At 37.7% G+C, this 15370-nt stretch overlaps 2 long non-coding RNA genes across 3 annotated transcripts in view; one reads left to right on the forward strand and one right to left on the reverse strand.

The window, feature by feature from the left end:
- LOC127461556 (uncharacterized) overlaps positions 1-15370 on the forward strand; it is a 1009386-nt gene that overhangs the window by 831815 nt on the left and 162201 nt on the right. The gene's annotated exons all lie outside the window — the stretch shown is intronic.
- On the reverse strand, positions 2203-3970 carry LOC127461558 (uncharacterized). The gene is made up of 3 exons (XR_007900138.1): positions 3811-3970; positions 3020-3090; positions 2203-2381 (listed from the first exon to the last, which is right to left on the reverse strand). It is a non-coding gene; the product is annotated as an uncharacterized LOC127461558 (long non-coding RNA).

Raw genomic sequence — 15370 nt, forward strand, 5'->3', positions numbered from 1 at the left:
CCAAAGATCTTGGTCCATAGGTGATGTGCTGATTGCTATTCACTCTCTTACACATTAGATACCTTTATTGCTGTGGAGATGCTTAAAGTGCTTTTTATGGCTGCATTTGATGTTGCAGGTAATGCTATATAATTGCATTTAATATAGTCATAAACCACAGGATATTCAATTTATACTTTCTCGCTTATTAAAAAGGTTTAAACTAATATTTTTATTTTCTGTTTTTATTGGGTTCCTATGGAACATTACGGAAAAAATACTCAGTAGTGTAACTATCCTGTACAGACCCAGTGCAGATTTATTTCTCCCTAAGGCCCAGCTTCCTGAGCCAGAACATCCTCACCCTCACTGCTTTCTCTACTTTTCTACCAAGGCTGCAGCAGAACTGCATGGTTCTCAGCCACCCAAATTCAGAGATAGGTGCCCTAACCCAGGTCAGTTTGCTCAAATGCCTCATTATAGCTCCAATGAACTGATGAAGTTTTGATTAGGTAAACAGATAGTGAGGGCAACTAATTTGGCTGAACTGTCCTATACTCAGTTGGGGAGGCACATCTGGACTGCTGGCACCAGTGCTGGGCACCCCAGTACAAGAGAGACACGCACATACTGCAGAGGAACCAACAAGATGGGCCATTAAGACAATTAAAGGCTTGTAGTGTCTGATACAGAACAGGTTGAGAGAGATAGGACTGCTTTCCCTGGGGAAGAGCAAGCTTTGGAGAAATCTTATCTTAGTGCATAAATACTTACGGGTCTGAGAAAAGACAACAGAAACAGACTTCTCAGCAGAGCACAGTGACATTGCACAAGGCAAAAACTGAATTATAGGAATACAGTTCTACAAAAAGTCCTACTTTAACTAATTAATTTTTAATTAGTTTTATTGTGACGTTCACTTGCCTTTTTTTTTTTTTTAAACCGTTGGGGTAGTCAAATGCTGGACTACATTACTCAAAGAGGTTGCAGAGTCTCAGTCTGTGGAGAGATCCAAAATACAGCAGGACAGCTCTGAACAACTTGCTCTAGATGCTTCTGCACTGAGCAAGGCATAAAACCAGATGATCTACAGAGACATCTTCCAACCTCAACCACTTTGTGAGAGATGAAATCAAGTGTGCTAAGGAGATATGATCTGATACACCGGGACAGACAAAAAGGCTCATATCCCAGAGCACACTGGTACAGAGGAAAAAGGAAAGAAAAGGCACTAGGCATTTGGTAAACAGCCACTCATCTTCTAAGGTGCTGGTTCCAGGATATGCTTGAAACTGTTAGTCAGTAGCTGCCTGGAGTCAGAAGTGGACTCGAAAGCTTAGATATCCATTAATCATTGATATTTTGTTCTACTTGGGGTTTTTCGTTTCTTTTTTTCCAGTCAAACACCTACACTATGCATTTGCTTTCTCCAGCTCATGGACCCCTGCTTCAAACTGAGGGTGAGGAGCAAGTGAAAGATCCTACCATTCAACAGATTTTGGGATGCACAAGAAGATGGGAGATGAGCTACAGAACACTTGGGAGATTTTGGCAGGTGGCGGCAGGCTGAGCAAGCAGGGCTTAGTCACACTGCTCAGGAGGAACCCAGAGAGCACCTAGATAAAGGAACATGCAACATTTTGAATGGTGGAGTTAACCAGGGAAAACATAAGGAAAGGAATCACACACATTGACTGGAAACACCTAACAATGAGATGGATGGGTTTGCATCATCCTGAGAAGGGATGAGCTTCTCTGAGGTACCTTAGTATAGAGAACAAAACGTTTAGAAAGTGTGTTGGGAGACAGTAGTTCAGCCAATTCAATCAAAGCTTGGACTGCTAAGTGTAAAATGCTGCAGGACAGAGGCAAGGGAATATCCAAAACCCATATGGACAATGACCTGCAACTGATGTTTCCTCCTTTAATCCTTTAGAGGAGAAAACAGTCACTCCATCAATACCTGATCCTGTATTAAGGTATCTGACCATGTTTCCTAGAATCCCAAAACCTCATTGCAGCACAGCCACCTCTGTCTCTTCCCTGAAACTGCAAGTTTATCTTGAAAGAAAGGGATATTTCCAAATGCTCTTGAAGAAAAGCACAGTCATCAGTCAGAAAAGCAGTCAGCTCTGATTGTAGAAAAACATGGAGAATGAGTAACTGTTATTGTCTTTATCCTTATCACACATCAGGAATATCACATGACCCCCAAGTTCCAAAACAGTTTTAAAATATAACAGTATGTTGCACAATTTTGCAAGTTCCTAGCAACTATCCCACCTCCTCTTCCTGGATCCAGCTGGGATGGCCAAGGGTAGACCTAGAAAATATCATATGTGCTCCCCCTTACAGAACTTTCTGTCCAGTGATGCAATGACCTTTCAGGTACATTCAATGATCTGTAACAAGGGTTTGAAAATTCATCATTAGTCTGAGTTTAGTAAGCTCATTAGCACAATACTATAGTGTAAGAAGAAATGCAAAACATCAGAATTATATGGAGAATTATTTGCTAAGAATTCATGAATTCCTTCCATTTTAACCATCTGATACTTATTAAACTACAAAATTATACACTGATTCCCACATTACCTGTAATTAGTAGTTTTAAGACTAAGGGTGCTTTATTTTTGTTTTAATGGCTTGATGCTTCATATTCTTAAAAATGGCTTGTAGTGTTTGATTATGCCACATTTCCTTCTTATTCATTGCTTGCATTCAAAATACATAGCTGGGTTTTTGTTTAAGCATCTCAAAAGCCACTAAACAGTAGGTATTTGTAAGATGTTAGTGCCATTTCCAGTTTGTCTCAGCCAAGATCATAACCCAGTTATCGGTAATCATCACTCACAACTGAAGCCAAATTGGCAGTTCTTCAGGGTTTCTACTGAAAAAGGACTCTAAAAAAAGTGAAATGGGATGCTGGGGGAGGGGAGAAGAACACTGCAATTTTAATGAAGATAAAACCAACTTATTCAGTTTTCACCATTGAAGTGGAGCTGTAACTTTATCCTAGCAGCAGTTATAGTTATCTTACTTTTGAAGAGGTAGACTTCTCATCACATTGTTTCTTCTTCTGTTGTACAAATCTGAAATTCATTGAACCTCCTATAAAACAAAATAGAAATTACTTTGTAGAAGGAAGAAGTACAAGAACAGGAGAAACTCTGGATTCTTTTCAAGAATATTTCTGCAGGAGTTGTCAAAATTTTTCAAATTGTTTTCAGCCTTGATTTATTGAGGGACGTAGAATTTGCCTTTATTATTGAAATAACTTTTAATACTGGGAACAGTTACACTTTAATTATATTAACAAGACCTGCTTGATGAGTTAGGGTAGGCCTTTGTTATCCAAACTTATTTCACAGCAATTTCCAGGGGCTCATCTGGGGCAAAAACTCATGTCTGACTTCTAGACAGTGTTTTAGTATCAGCGCTGTTTGACCAAGAAGAAAAAGAATTTTGCTTAAGTGTTACAGGCTTCTGGAACATACTCTGCTTTCATTTGTGCTCAATGTCATGGTGACCTTGAGAATGTACACAATTCATGGAAGCACAGTACTTTTATTGTGAGAGCATGTGCTCCCTGTTTTTTCTTGTTTGGACTCTGCTCTGTTATACCCATATAACCCTAGAGGCTGCTAACTGACAGTAAAAACAGACACAAAAAGAATTTAAAGCCCTTCTAGCACACTATTTTATTCTTAAAACATCACAAATCATGTTTTACAGTGCAACACTGGGAAACATCCCTAATCTTTGCAATGATTCCAGTTCCACCCCACAACTATTTTATTTTTTCATAAAGGATTTAAAAGTGACAGCGACCTCCATAGGTGGACATTTCAGCTCCAGAATATGCAGGTAGATGAGCTGTGCCTCTAACCAGCAGATCACTGGAGAACCTCAAGAGTAGGCTCAAGCCATGTGCCACATCCTAGGGATCCACCCAAGGTCTGAAGGCCTGGCCTTCAGAGCCACAGTCAAACACAGCTGCCAAGACTTCAAAGAAAATCTGCAAAAACCAGTAAATAAATATATAAATATTAATAAATTATTTATAATACTTATTAAATATTATTTTTTAAAAGACCTGTTCCATTGTTTAGCCAGAGAAAGCTGTTTGACAGTGCTGTGGAACTGCCCCAAATGCAGCAGGGAGGCCACCTGGTACAACACAGCATCATGTTCCTCATAATGTTGTAGTCCTGTTTGCATTTTACTGCATGTCACAAACAGGCAATCAGTGCATCAGTGGAAAAAAGGCAAGTCCAAGGAACAAACCTAAAGTAGATCAGCTGGTGAATTTAGTCTAGTTTAGAATAAGGTAAACTACTCTGAGTTGAGTTTTTATTACATCCATTACAATGGTATTTGATATTTACTTACGTAAATCCAAAACATCTGGACATTTGTTTATGAAGAAATAAGCTTCTTTTTTTCCCCTAAAAACAGCTAAAAGCCCCTTCATAAGGCTTGCAAAAGGATTTTATGAGGAGCTGAGTGGTAGCAGAGACATTTTAGTGGAAGATGAGTTACATCAGCATCACTGAGGTTCTGCTCTGTAGCATACCTAAGATGTTTGCTTAGACCTTGTAGTCTTGGTGATCTTATTTGGATCTGTTTTAATTTTTCAACACTTAATTCTGGTCCCCCTTCCGTCCCTTTCTGTTGCCTGACTTGCCTTACCAATCCTCTCCTTTTGTTCCTGGCCAACCCCTATCCTGTTATGCAACTCTACTTCCAAAACTTGCTTTCTTTCACTCATTTCTCCCCTGCTCCCCAGTCAACAATTCCAGAGCTGTAGTTGAAAGAGAAAAAAGCAACATAATATCCTGGTTTCACCTAGGAGACAGTTTATTTTCTTCCTAGTAGCTGGTACAGTGCAATGTTTTGGATTCAGTAAGGGAATAATGTTGGTAACACATGGATATTTCAGTTGTTGTAATCAGGAACATTTCAGTGTCACTGGCCTTCCAGTAAAGAGGTACACAAGAAGCTGAGAGGGAGCATGGCCAGGACAACTGACCCAAACAAACCAAAGGTGTACTCCACAACACAGAATGTCATGCCCAATACACAAACTGGGGGGAGCTGGCTGGGAGGGGCTGATCACTCCTTGGGAATAGGCTGGGCATCAGTCAGCATGTGGTCAGCAACTGTGTTGTGCATCCTTGTTTATCTTGAGTTTTATTGCTTCTGCTTTCTCCTTTTCATTATTAATGTTACTATTAATTAGTATTATTAGTATTATACTTTTTTGTTTCAATTATTGAACTGCTCATATCTCAACTGACAAGGTTTACTTTTTCCCCCAATTCTCTTCCCCACTGTGCATGGGGGGGTGAGCAAGTAGCTCTTTGGTGCTTAGGTGCTGACTGGAATTAAACCACAACATATAACAATACAAGAAAACACCCCTCCAAGAAAACACACACCCTAAAAACAAAAAAAAAACCCTTAAAACAGACACAAGCACACACAAACAGTCCCCCTTCCATTTCAGGGCTGTCTGCTTCACCACAGGACAGCAGTCTTAAGGTTTTGACTCCTGCATCTCTAAAGCATCTGAGCATGTGAATCCCAAATTTAAAAAACAAAAAAATAGTATGGAAGCTCCCAGAAGAGCAAACCCCCTGAGCCAATCTCTCACAGACTCCCTGCAAACCAGGGCTGCCAAAATAATGCAAAAGCCCAGCAGAGTTTTCAGCCAGATGAAAGCATGTATATTCCAGTTTTGTTTTTAGGAAGAGTTTCTGCCTGTTGTTTAGCAAGAAGGGCTAAAAAAGGTAAGGGCAATCCTATCTGGCATAGCAGCTTGCACTGAGAGAGTTGCAGTTTGATTGCAAAACAGCAACTGAAACACTCTTGTATTGAAAAAGCATCAGGCAGTTTTAGCACCAAATTCTACCCCTTCCATTTATACCTTGGTTGTTTATTTCAAGGGCTGATGGTCACAACTGATATTTAATTAGGGCACAACTGAGAAGAAATCTTAAAAGGAAATCCCTGAGTACATTGATTGATCAGCCCTATTAAAAAATAAATATGAGGAGAGGACCAGAGTACAGAAGTGAACGCTGGAGGTGTAGTTAGCACACCCTATGCTCATGCCTCCCTCTTTTCCAGATCTCTTGATGGGAGTTTCTCTGAAGAAAGGGAAGAGGATTTTGCTGCTGCAGCAGCAACTTTGCAGGGTTTGAGAGTTTCCCTGCTTACAGCAAACAAGGTTCACGTCCCCCTGAAGATCTGATAGGGAAAATCGAGTGGTGCCACATCTCAGCAGCTACATAATCAACAATTCGCTTGGAGACTTCCTCAGGTGAGAAAAGTAAAAATCAACCACACTGAAACACTCCATCCTTTCTGGAGCTCAGGTATGTAATCCATAAGATTGCTTCCATAAATTAGATACATCTAGCCATTTAGCTCCATACGTCCACTCTCTGAAGGAACAAATTTATGGAAGTTCACTGGTTCTAACTGATGTAAATTAATCACAAAGCTTACATTTACCATACTTTGTTGGATGCAATAATGACATTATGTGACATGAAAGCAGAAACTGTAGAAAATACACTTTTTGAGTTAGTCATCTAACAGCAGTAATGGAATATTTTGGTCATAGAGTTAATTTTAAATTGGAAATTAAGATTTTAGTAGAATAAAATAAAAAACAATTCACTGAAAAGCTTATTTTCTACTGTTACTGGCAGTTCATGTTAAAATTAAGCTGCTCTCTTGAGCATTCTCACTCAAAAATCATCTCTGTACCAAATAAACTCATATGACCTGAATATGTTGCATCTGCTAGTAGGCAATAAGTGCTAAAAGGCAATAGACTGGAATTACTGAAGGAGCTGTAGAAAACAGTTATAAATGAGAAAATATCTTGAATGACATTTAAAACAAGTCTAACATGTAAAGCATGCAGGAAAAGCCTATCAATGAAGAGAGGGGAAAATGAATGTTATGTCCATTTATATTTAAGGTACAGCCCTTGAGACTAGCTTGGGACCTCTTGAAAAATATGATTTTTCGAGCAAAATGTATAACTTTTCTCACTCAAACCATCAAGATGAAGATGAAATTGCAGATGGTTCTTTACACGATTGTGACATTTTTATCAAGGAAGGAAAGGCTTCTTTAATTAACCTTAAGTGTATATATACATTTATGTATTATAAATGAGTTTTTCCACCATTTCAGTATGACAGTTCCTGCTTTCTAACTCTTCACTAGTTTAAAGACACTCTTCTTTCCAAGTGTCATCTTGCCAAAAACAACCCATTAAGGCTAAGTGGAACACAGGCTTTTTAAACTTCATCAGGATTCACAAAACTATTAAAGCACATTTCCCTTCCTTTCACCAGAATGGGAATATTAATGACACCACCATCATCTGGAGCACAAATAGCATACTGCATCACTTGGCACATGAACAGAAGTTTAGTGGGCTTTTTTTTTTTTGCATCACAATACTTATTAGTGGGATCACTTACAGTGCACCTTGGAAAGAGCTATTTCCATATTATTGCGGTAAATGCTTTTCTAGGAGAAGAGCAAAGTAAGATATTTTAGTCCGTAGGGAAGTTGCAAAGTTGGGTGGAAGCTGCCTTTTACTGTGTCTTTTTTTTTTTTTTTTAACACTATTAGTAAAAACAAGGACTTTGTAATTCAACAGTAGGCTGAAGTCAGAGAAAGATAAGGAAGGGGGGGGAAAGAAAAAAAAAAAAAGGGTGGGTATAGGAAAATTCCATTCAGGTTCCTGAGAGGAAGGAGGTATCTAGGGGACTAGAGGCAAGATAAACTTTTTGGCACCAGCATGCAAAAGGATGATAGATGCTAATGGAAGTAAAACTGTTCTTCATCAGTCCAGGTAATCAGCACAGAGCACAAACCACGGAGTCAGCACCAAAGACTGACATCCCAGGTGAGGTAACCGAGCACGGCTATGCAAATGCTCTTCCATGATTTGATCTCCGCTTATGGGAGGTGACAACAGAGCTCTCCATTTAGAAAGCATTGCCTTGCTTAACTTATCAATGCATAAGCACCAGCAGAGGAGCTGACCTTTAAACAAGACATCTCTTCTGACAAGAGAAGTACAGTTAACTTACACTAAACCAGCAGCTTCCAGCTGTAAGCAGGACCATGACAGTTTGGACAGCAAGTTAGCAGTAGATGTTGCTAAAGTCCTGAGATTTGGCTTTTAGGGGGGAAGAGGAGGAGTATGGAACAGGGAAAGAATAATTCACTGAAACTTGCATTGTTTCAATTTGGGACAGACTAACACAAGTCACCTCCATATATGAGCAACACATGATTTAAACCCCAGTATGTCACTGCAGATCTCAGTCATAATTCTTATTAGTGTTCCCACTACAGAATATATTTACTCCAAGATGTTTGAAAAATAGATGACTTTTAGTTGCCTTCTTTGAAGTGGATTTTGGTCTTCCCTCACATCTCTCCCCTTTCAGTTCTTGATGTAAACAGAAAGCCATTTAGTTTTGACTCCTCCTCCATCACCTTCTTTTCAGGTAATTTATGGTATACAGGACATATGCTTATATATTTGATTTAAAAGCAGCACACCCTTATGCTCTAGAGGTATTACACATTTAGCACAATTTTCATCAGCAGTATAACCTCCTTCTTGTTCCTTACTCAAGCAATATTAATGTTCAGCAGTACCATAGCAGCACAAACTGCAAACGGAAACACTTGGAAAAATTCAAATCAACAAAAAAAAGAAATCAGAAAGAACACAGACTGTCACAATACAGACCTGTATGGACATATGGCTGGAAAAGTCCATTTCTTATGGAGGTCTATATATAAATACATAAAGCTTTTTCAAATACTTGTGACAGGTGGTCAAGGCAAGAAATTAATTACACAGGCTCCTTATAGGATAAATAATCCTGTCCCAGCTCACTAATATAAATCTCAATAAGATAATTTTATGTACTAAATCATGTTTACAGAAGACCATCCATCTGTGGGAAGGCAGGTATATACTTATACATAAATATATAAAAGTTTTACTAATACCACTTATGAAAATACACCTCAGATGAATACAAAACCAGAAATGGAATTCAAATTTTGCTGAAAAAAAGGCTATCTTAGGTTTCATCAACCTGTAACCACGCACCATATGCACTGCACACTACAGTCTGTTGGACTATCTTTAGTTTACTGCCAGTAAGCACAGCCTGTCAGCCTCTGCATCACAACCTGCATGACTCCTCTTCCATGCACCTCTTCCACAGAAAGAGCAAGTACTTTGAGCAGGGAAATTCCATGGAGAAAGGTAAGGTACAACCCATAGCTCTACTATATAGATTGTAACATGGTTGGCTTTTGAAGCTCTATGTTCTTATGTCTTCACAGAGCCAAAAATCCATTTCCTCTCTAAACAGAGATTCAAGTCAGAATTTATTTTTAGACAAATACAGAAAGCCATTGCTACTACCGAAACCTAAATGAAAGGATAGAAGTAACCTGTACTGTTTGGCATACAACTAAGCTCCATTAGGTTCAGAGATGCTGTAATTTCAGTTGAAGCAATATCCTGGAATTTCTCATTTCATTTTGGGTTCAGTAGTTATCAGTTACATTTTATTCCCAGCTTCATTATTTGATTTCTAACTAGGGATTTCTCACAGTGAGATAACATTAGAGACTTTTTTGCATGTTTACTTTCAGTGAAATACATATTACTAGAGATGCATAACTGTCCTTCCAGGTTTTTTTAGGCTTACAGGATTTAGTCTTAAGTGACAGAGCTCAAAACACCACATCTACTGCTTTCCTCAGGGATGGGAGGATTCCACAGAAAACTGAGTTTAAAAACATGAGCAAGTTTTGGTTTTGTCTGTGTGCTTTTGTAATTGAAACTTGCTTGCCTGTATCCATGATGTCCATTCATATCTGCCCTCTTTCAAAGCTTGAATTAAGGTTGATCCCTGAAAAGAAAGATTTCTAAGAGAAAAATTCTGTTGCTTTTCAAAAATCTGACGTTTACTTCCAATTTTTTAAATCTTAACCCTTAATGAGTAATAATGAGTACTGGAGAAGGCACAAGGAGAATTTTTGATGTAAGATCAGAGGCAACTCAGAAACTCAAGGACACTTGATAAGTCAGAATTTACCTAATAAATGAGCTGCATTTTTGATGTGTTTTGATTATGTTATGATTTACTTTAGTTTGGACTTTCATGACAGTTGAAAGCAAAGTTATCGTTATCACAGAAACATTTAAAATGAAATTGGTTTGAAAAACAACTATGTATGATATTAAATTGTAAATCATTCTCAAGTTTTTCAAGAACAAAAGGTCAGATGCACAGCTTATGTAAATCAGTGTTGCCTTTTTGATGTTAATGTCGTCGTATTAGTTTCAAGCCAGGATTTGGTCTGTAGTGCCCTAAACTTCAAGTTTAAAAACACTTTCTTGCAAGATTTGCCTTTCTTTAATCCAGATCTGTCACATAAATTTAGCAGGAAGCCAGAGACACTAACACAAGAGCAAAGAAAGCAGACCTGTGTCAAACAGAGGTCCAAAAAGAAAGTCTCTCCTTTCAACCTGTCTCTTCATCCTCCCTCATTTATTACTTCATTTGCATCATTTCTAGCAATCCCACTTCTCTATACATTCTCTGAATGTGAATGGAACACTCAGCTGTTAACTTTGTTATTTCTCCATCACAGTTCACAGGATTTCTTGAAACATTTTTTTTTAAATTTTATTTTATTTTAAGAAAGTTACACCTGGAGTCCAGCCATGTTGTGAGTCGTGCAAAAACCATGTGGAAACTGATATAGATATTAGACACTTCATTAGCTGTAAAGTGCCACAGACATACAGACCACTTGCTCTGAAAGAATTGCCAAGATCAAGAGAGCTGCTGAATAAAGAGCAGCTGTAGACAGGTTATAATTTATTTGGTATCTGACCTAGTACGGGATATATTAATTGGTGGATAAACTTGTTCCAAGACTTGCTGAAAAGCTGCATATTTAGAAGCTGCACAAACTCTTGCATGCTTTGACCTAGTACAGTAAACACACTTGTTTCAGTAATTGTATAAAGCATCCAAACATCTCAATAGGAACCACATTCCAGTGGTATTGTCTTTCAGTGATAAGATGAAGACTCAAAATTGTATGTCATTATACTATAGGAAAAGGAGACACAGGGAATAGAAGCTCTTAATGCAGAAAAGAAAAACCAAAATGCAAAGCTATTACCTATTTTTTCTTATCAAAGATTTTGAACAAATGCATTCAATGATCTTTGATACCAGTGCTTTGCTACACATTTCATTAAAAAAAGACTTCACAAAGTCTAGCTGGTATATATGAGCCCTATTCCGAATAAAAAGTTCTGCAAGAGTGAATTTCTGAGGACTTTCTGTAGTCCAAGGATCACTTTCTCTAGACTAGGCAGACCCATAGATTTTGAGTAGTGGTAGGTATGAGGAAAGAGAGGAAAAGGAGAAAGGAGAAGGTAAACAGTACATGGTTTAAATAGGTAGAATTTAGCTAAACTGTGCTACCTAAACCTGAACACAGTGTTCTGTAAAAGACCTTACCAGGTCTGAACAGACAAGGATTACCTGAGAGACGGATGGCATCCTGTTCACTGCTTCCAGTCAGAGGTTTACGTTTTACAAAGACATTTGTCAGGGTAACTCTTATGCTCACCCTGAGGCCCAATGTTCTTCCCTGCAGATCTACCTCACTAGTTATTCAGACTTGCATTTGTGCAGTAGAAACTCAGCTAGAACTACCTTATACTCAAATTGTTTTCAGTTCACATAATATTCCTCTCAGGACACTTCTGCACTTCAGCTGTTCTGTCTGTACCTGATGTTCCTCCTACAGCAGCAGTCCTGGTACTTTAGTAGAATAGAAAAATCACTAAGTCTACAAGTTATTAGTGAAAAATATTGAACTGAACTGAATTTAGGAAAGGCCCATGGAAATCAGACCATATGTATCTTTGTATTTGACAGATAAATACTCTCAGACTGTGCTTTTTCTAATTACTTTTTAACTTACCTATATGTAGTTTCCCTAACAGGCTCATGAGAGTATCACATAAAGTACTATAAACTTCACAACTTCTCTTTGGTCTGCAGGGCTCATTACCCAAACACAGAAAGAAATTAGATTAAACTATACCAAGTCAATCTCAGCAACTCCACATTACCTTCTTAGTGCTTAAATTATTCTAATATTTCACCAGAAGTTGAAGGTGACTTGACTGCATCTCTAGACTTTTGCACAAACACACACAGTACTAATTTTAAAGAAAGGAAAAAACCCAGAAAACACACACCAAAAAAACCTTCACTTTTTTTTTCTATTCCATTTACCAGGTTGGTTTGTTTGTTTTTGTAGCTAATTATGGAGTGGTTTATCATTACTACAGAAAGATCCACTTGTAACTATTAACAACCCCACACCCTACAATCATCCACTACACTCTCAGGATTTTTGATCAGGACCTACTCTTTAAAATAAGTTCAACAACTCTCTAGAGATCCTAAAATTTGACCAACCCACAACCCCACAGGGCCAAAACACAACTGGATCACATTGTTTATCAAGATTATAATAGCATTGCAAATAACATCTCGTAGTGTCTGAAAAAATCATTACTTCCTTGGGACAAAGAACACTACTACTCCCTTAGTCCATAGAGGATTAGGCCTAGAAAAACCCTTGGCATCATGATATTTTCTGAGGTACAATACACTGGATGTTAAATGTCAGTCTTTAGGATGAAAACCTATGGTTCTGACACAAGCTGGCGTATATTAGTTCCTCCCTTCCCCCAAGCATCTAATCTGAGTTAATTCAAACCTGATTAATTGTTTAAAAATACTTTCAATTTAGAATTCCAGCTAAAATAAAATAATGCATGACATTTCACCTTTAAAATTTTGCAAAAATAACACTTTAAGATCTTAAAAATATCACAACATACAAACTGGCTCCAACTGAACAATTTAATGCAAAAGGTAAATTAAGGTTTGAATAGCAGAAATTAGCTAGGAAGGAGAAGGGAGGATAAGAACCAAGCAGTTTATTTTCTTCATGCCTGGATAACAAATTTGGCCATGAAACTCAAGTCATTCATCATCCATATTACCAACTCCATCAGTTCTCAGGGCAGCTGTTCTTCAGGTCAATTACTTGAGAATCTCTAAAAAAAGAGTCAGTTTAGCTGAAGAAGTGACCCAAATAATTTTGACACTAACGGGTACTCTGCTTCCAGACAATGTCAGAATTGTAGGACTTTGATCTTTACCTCCTCACTAGTACCAATTTTAGTGCTGGGAGGAGCAAAGTGGGCAATGTACTTTTTAATCCACTTAATACAAAATTGATCTTGAGGATGCTACTGGTGATACACAGACATATTCTCTTCTAATAAACCGAACAGCAAGGATTGTCCCAGTTCCTATATCATTGTTATACTACTGTTCACATATAAGTGACAGAGAATGTTTGTATTAAAAGCTATAATTATCACCTATGCATAACCTTTAACAACTTTAATAACTACTAAGAGTTTGTGAACTTACAGGAAAGCAAAGGCCAGGAATTTCTTGGTGCAAGTGTAAAATCTATTTGTCTAAAATAACTGATAATTATTTAAGACAAGAGAACTATACCTATGGAACTCCTATTAACAGGCTTCCCTAAGAAGAAAAAGAAACCCCAAATCATTATGCCCTCACAGGCTACAAGCATTATTCAATTTAGACTCAATTTTTTCTTTGATGGTAATACATATTAGTAATGCAAAGGTAATACAAATACATTCTTTAAACTTAGGGAATTTAAAAACTGAGCAAATTATGAATTTGGATGACTTTGTTTATTAAATAGAGACAAATGAACACTTACTGTTCAGTAAATTTCTCAATAACTATGTAGATGTTTTAGACACATGGACAGTTAAAATTTCAGTCACCTAATTCAAGAAGACAAAAAGTCCTATTTCTTTCTTCACTTATTTTGTACCTGGTAGCTAATAACTAAATATATTCACTTTTTTGATTATGTTCTTTGAAGAATAAAGACATGTCTGACTTTGTACTGGATCTGACCGGACAGTTGACAGCCCATTAAACTTAAGTAGTACAGGCCATACATTTGAAGTTCCTAATTTTCAAAGCACACCAAAATTACTTACTACATACGTACAAGAGTACTTCTGAGACACTTTGAAATCATACATTTGAATTTCCTCAAGAAATAGATGGGCTTCTGCTTTTGTAGCAAAAAAAAATAAAAAAAAATAAAAGCAGCAATTAAATATCTTTACAGTCAGGAACCTTAAAGAAGTGCAAGGTGTGTCCATCATTAATACCATTACTGTGAAAATTCATATTAAAAGGTTTCAGATATAGTGTTACCGTCTAATTCAAGAACACTTAGAAACATACCCCTAGCATGAGCTTGATCCTTCTGATGAACTGATTTCTGTTTTTAACTGATGATTAACAAAACCATGAATTTGATGCACACTGAATCCTGACTCTCCCTCCTGCCATTGTGGCCACATGGGAGGATGTAAGATTAATACTGTACTTTTCTTTTACAGCAACACTAAAGCTCACTTAGCTGTGATGCTCTCCTGAGCTTCCTGTAGCAATACATACAAAATTATGAGCTCTAAACACACTAATTCATTTGCAGAATGGCCCCACTTAACAGTTTTTTCCCCTTCTCCCATTTTAGTCAAAGAACAAAAAGAAAAGTTTTAAACTCTAAAGAGATATTTGATAAATATCTTTCTGACAAGGTATTTCTGGAAACACAGCTGAAGCTTTGGTGTTGGATGGTCCTTCAAGTTGAAGGCACAGATGCAACGTAAAGAACTACAATAGCATGGCATGTACTTTTGGCTGTGGACCCGACAAAGACAGCTTACATAAAGAAACAGATTTTGAACCATAAAAGTAATCAATTAAGCAGCTGAAAGGATGCAGAACAGTAACATTCTGATCTTTTGTCCCTGCTGCAAAGCATCACAGCCACCTCATCCCTTTTGTAATGGGGCAAGGACCAGCCCAACATTCTCAGTCACTCACCCAGACCATTCCCTACTGGCCTTCACTCCAGGCTACAGGTCTGCTCCTCATTCCCCTTAACTTTCAAGGGAATGCTCAAGATCACATTCACACTTTCATGATTATTCTTGTCAACATGATCAGAGGTTGCAAGGCTGACAATACAAAATTATCTTACACAAGGGGAGGCTGAAAGAAAGTAAATGGAGCATCAAGCAGCCATAGCTCTGCTTTACCTGCTCTCAAGCAGATGCCAAAAACACCCCCACACAGATTTTTTTTTTTTGTGA

This window comes from Manacus candei, unplaced genomic scaffold, assembly GCF_025592945.1.
Source record: "Manacus candei isolate 608988 ecotype Guabito, Panama unplaced genomic scaffold, ASM2559294v1 h1tg000108l, whole genome shotgun sequence".
Taxonomy (NCBI): domain Eukaryota; kingdom Metazoa; phylum Chordata; class Aves; order Passeriformes; family Pipridae; genus Manacus; species Manacus candei.